The sequence below is a fragment of the Penaeus chinensis genome, chromosome 17 (assembly GCF_019202785.1).
Source record: "Penaeus chinensis breed Huanghai No. 1 chromosome 17, ASM1920278v2, whole genome shotgun sequence".
NCBI classification, from domain to species: domain Eukaryota; kingdom Metazoa; phylum Arthropoda; class Malacostraca; order Decapoda; family Penaeidae; genus Penaeus; species Penaeus chinensis.
Genome location: NC_061835.1, coordinates 8,040,834 through 8,045,833, shown reverse-complemented (window position 1 = coordinate 8,045,833; position 5,000 = coordinate 8,040,834). Strand labels below are relative to the sequence as shown.

General features: G+C 41.0%; 1 protein-coding gene across 1 annotated transcript in view; it reads right to left on the bottom strand.

Annotated features, from left to right (window-relative positions):
* The window catches only part of LOC125033964 (dystroglycan 1-like), a 78,309-nt gene extending 77,055 nt beyond the window's left edge, over positions 1-1,254 (bottom strand). Inside the window, exon 1 of the mRNA XM_047625566.1 lies at positions 1,195-1,254. The gene's annotated coding sequence lies outside the window, so the exon portion shown is untranslated. The remainder of the gene's footprint in view (positions 1-1,194) is intronic.
* Positions 1,255-5,000: the final 3,746 nt, after the last annotated feature.

Here is a 5,000-nt window from a genome sequence, read left to right as displayed (position 1 = left end):
CCTTCCCAAATCCCCATTTTGTCTATCTCATTTTCACCCCCCCCCCACCCCACCCCTCCCACTCCCCCTTCCTTCTCATTCTCGTCTCCTCTTCTCTTCCCTCTCCCCCCCCCCCCACTCCTTCCCCAACAGTTTAAGGTTTTCTCCTCCTTCGCCCCCCCCCCCCCCCAGTCTTTCTCCCTCCCCCCCTCCACCCCCAATTCTAAGACGAACTCGGGTCACGTGTGGTGATAACCCCTCCCCCCTTTGCCCCCCCCCACCGACCTCCTCCTTTCCCAGGTCACTAACGAACTGGTGGTCGAAATTATAAATAAATTGCGGCCGAAAGACGTCTCGAAATAGGAAATAGGGGGAAGAGAGAAAGGTGGGGAAAGGGGAGAGGGAGAGGAAGAAAGAGAGAAAGAGGGAGAGGAAGAAAGAGAGAAAGAGGGAGAGGAAGAAATAGAGAGAAAGGAGGAGAGGGGGAGAAAGAAATAGAGAGAAAGAAATAGAGGGAAAAGGGGAAAAAATAAGGGCAAATTCAGAGGAACTAGGAAATGGACAATAACCGCGAGAGAGGGAAAGAGGGAAGAGGAGATACACACAATACACGAACAAAGAAAACAAAATAAACCCAAAACAGGAAGAAAAGCATAACGACATCCCCCACCCCACCCCCCAGACACACAAATAAAAACAGAATTATAACGCACGGGTGAATTAAAAGGGACCGTGACGAAGGAAGTAAAAACGGGCATGGAAAAGAAGAGGAAGAGAGAGAGAGGAGAATAAAAGGGGGGAACAGCCACACGGTAAAAATTCGGCCTCGAAACACCCCCGGACGAGGAGGAAGGATGGACAGGAGGAGGAGGTAGGATGGAAAGAGGATGAGGAGGAAGAAGGAGGAGGATGAAATGTGGAAAGAGGAGGAAGGATGGAAAGAGGAAGAGGAGGAGGCGAGGGAGGGATGGAAAGGAGGAAGAAGAGGGGGAGGAGGGGGAGGGATGGAAAGAGGAGGAGGAGGAAGGATGGAAAGAGGAGGAGGAGGAGGAGGAGGAACGACTCTACATATGGCGGCGACCGGGTTGGTACACACACGCTTCTATTTCGCCCGCTCCGCCCTCGCACGGCTTCCTGGCGGCGCTGGAGGGGAAGGGCGACTCCACAGAGACACTTCCGCGAGGGAGATACACCGGTTGCATGAGAAATACTTACCACAATCACACACGTAAATCCTTCCCGGCCGACGTGTCTTCCCTGTGCACTGTCCTGAGTGAGACTGAGGAAGACTGTTCTTGCTCCCCCATCCCCCCCCCACGACCGCAGTTGCCAGATAGGCTTATTTCCATTTCCTAATTACCTTTCGCTAATTTCTTGGGGTTCTTTATCAACAACGTAACAATAAGTAATGGTTATATTATATTCTAATTCAGGAAGGCAGATTAGTAAGGCATAAAACAAACAGTTTCTTGATATATCCTTATTTTTTTCAGAAAATAGTTGCCAATTAGACTTTATGTGTTCAGAATAATGATGGGGATCTACTGGTCTATCGTAACTTCCAAACTCAACAAAACACATATAATTATGTACTTTTGTGATTGGAGGTTTTGAGTATCAATTTTCCCCGTTGTATTCACGTCGTTTATTGATCACAGCTCGTAAATGACATGTTATTGGGTTGAACTCAGACACAAAATTCACAGAAGTTCGTTCATTTGCGGAAATTCTCAGGATTTTTCCCTTGTTTCCCTCTGAGCTCAGGGGGATTATGTAGGTCACTCAACTGTCTTGATTGGACTCTCATTATTGGTTATGATTCGGTTTATAAAAGCTGTGAAATATACAATCTTACCAACAGGAGGCAGGTGAAAGTTGTTGTATTTTTTTTTTCTTTTTTTCTTTTTTCTTTTGCCTTTTGTTTGTAGGCAGTGATGTGTGGGGCCGTATTATGGTGTCAAGTTTATCCCATTTACAAGTCAGAATATGAGATTTGATATGCAGGATAAAGCAGGTGAACTTTCTCAAATGTCAAGTAATATAACGGTCTATAAAATGAGGCTGCCTGATGTATCATTTTGTACTCTATGAACCCGCAAATTCTGAAAATAGGTATATATGAAATGACGCCTTATATTTCATAGGTATTTAAAACAAATATTTTCATGCGTTTCAGTATATGATGTATAAAGTTCCACCTGTTTTTTCTCTTCTTGTGTTTTCAGAAGTGATCGCAAGGTAATTCCATCTCAAATGTATCGATTTCTTAATAATTCGTCGAAAACAAACAGGTACCTCTGAATCCCACAGAAAAACCAACAAGTAAATGGATCTGCTAATTTCCTTTCCATCTCTCACTCCCAACCATAACAGAAAACAAGGTCTCCCTCTGTTATTCATAAACTTGACCTGACCTTTTGAATGACCTGCCGGCACGTTCCCCACGAGCAGGTCACATGACATCTCAGTATGGGGGATTGGAAGGGAGGGAGGGGGGGTAACATAACTTATACCGAAGGAAGGGAAAATAAGGAGGGGGGGGGGTAATGGAGGTATAGAAAGATGGGAGAGGGGGTAGTGCCATCGGCTTGGCACTGTCAGGGTATGGTGAGGATTGATGCGATAGTGAGGTGTATGGAATGATAAGTGAGAGTACGTAACTTGCATACACGAAGAGGGAAACAGAGGGGAAAGTGTCACAGGTTTGGCACTATGATTGTATGGTTTGACTGATATAACTGTGAGAAATTTGTAGTGATATCGATATGACCATACTATATCAGTTTGGCATTGTCACCATATACTGAATTCGATAGTGCGAATAAGGGAAGTCAGACAGCCACCTACACACACACACACACACACACACACACATATATATATATATATATATATATATACATATATATTATACAATACATATTATATATATAATATATATATAATTTATATATTATATATAATATATATATTACCTATAATATATATATAAATATATATATAATGTCATCGTATTGATATTTGTCGGTCTAAATAAGAGAAGACATAATGACATACATTTAGTGTCATGAGATATTTTTGGATATATGGTGAGGACTGCGGACCCACAGAGCGGATGCCGGAAGTGATAAGTGGCGAGTGAACCGGTGATTTTTAGACCTCTAAGTTTTCCTGCCTTCAGGTTTTTACCATAAGAACTCACTCACGTTTGTGTCACTCGATCTGCTGACCTTCTGAGTCAATGCAATCGATACTTAATAAAACGCGTGAGTCGGGAGGCAAACCAGGCTGTTTCTTTTACGTGGCAACATTGCGATGCATTTTTTTTTCTGTTTTGGCAATAGTGATTTGTGAAATATCATTTGTTAATCACATATCAACTGTGTATGGGGGAAATTATAAAAAAATATCGATAAGAAGGTAAATTCATAATTGTAAACGGAAATGTGATACATGAAAGCAGAATAATGAATAGTGTGTGTGTATATGTATATATATATATATATATATATATATATATATATATATATATACATATATATACTGTGTGTGTGTAATAGGAAACTGTACTTCATTAAGGAGGGAATAAATAAATATATATTTAAATAGATATATTGGCAAATCTAATAATGCAACAAACCGACAAATACACATAAACACACATACAGCATTAATACATTAACAATACTGCCCCCCCCAAAAGATTCAAACGTTACTTCTCCTAAGGTTCACTGAATAAATGTTTTTGTTGCTGACGAGAAAATGTCGTTGAACTTTGAGATTGCGGGCACAGATATAGAATGCAGTCTTGGAGGCAAAAGTAAATTGGTTTCTTATGATAACAGTGAGGAATGATTTCGATTTAAGAAGAAGAAAAAAAGAGTTCTCTTTGACCCGATCATTTGTTTCCGGGGGAATAGAAAAGTTGCAAATTGTAGTTTGTCTTACATGACATTTCCAAAATCTAGATGTCATGTACATATTGCCTTGTTAAGACATGCATACACACACATACACACACATACACACACACACACACACACACACACACACATATATATGTATGTATGTATATATACATATATATATATACATATGGGTGTATATATATTTATATATGTATGTGTGTATATATATATATATTTATATTTGTATGTGTGTGTATAACACACACACACACACACACACACACACACACACACACACACACACACACATATATATATATATATATATATATATATATGTATATATATATGTACATATATATATGTATATATATATTATTCATATATGTGTGTGAACGTATATATGTATATAAGTATATATATGTATGTATGTATATGTGTGTAATATATATATATATATTTATATATATATATATATTTATATATACACACACACACACACACACACACACACACGCACGTTATATACGCGTGCGTGTATTCCACCAGTATGTAAATGCTAATAGTGCATGGTAAATCTCCCGCAGGAGAGAAAGTCGGCGCGGGAGGCAAGCGGCCCAGGGCACGGCTGAAGATCCCCAATTCGCGGCCATAAAAGGCAAGCAGTTCAGCGACGTGCGGGGGTAACGATCATGAGAGATGGTCCTATTAGCTAGGCAAGCGAGGTCGCGGATTTGTATAGGAGAGACAAGGTGATTTTGCACTTTTATGGGGATAGGAATGGGGGGAAGGGGATGCGTTGGTGGGGGTGTTGGGGTAGGGGTACGGATAGGGGGAGAGAGGGGCGTGGAAAGGTCGTAAGGCTGGGGATGGACGGATGGATCGCGGTGGGGGAAAGGGTCAGGGGTAGGGGTAGGGAGTCGGCAAGGACATAAGGGTATGAATATGGATGTGTTTGGCTGGTATGGCTGGTATTTGAAGCGGGGTCTGTGTCGAAATTAATTCGTGTGTTTGGCACTTGTCTTTGAGGGGGGTATTAAGCCGACTTGCTATAACTTTCCCATCTTTCCTTCTACGGCTGTGTTTAGTGTATTTGTATACAATCGTGTTGTA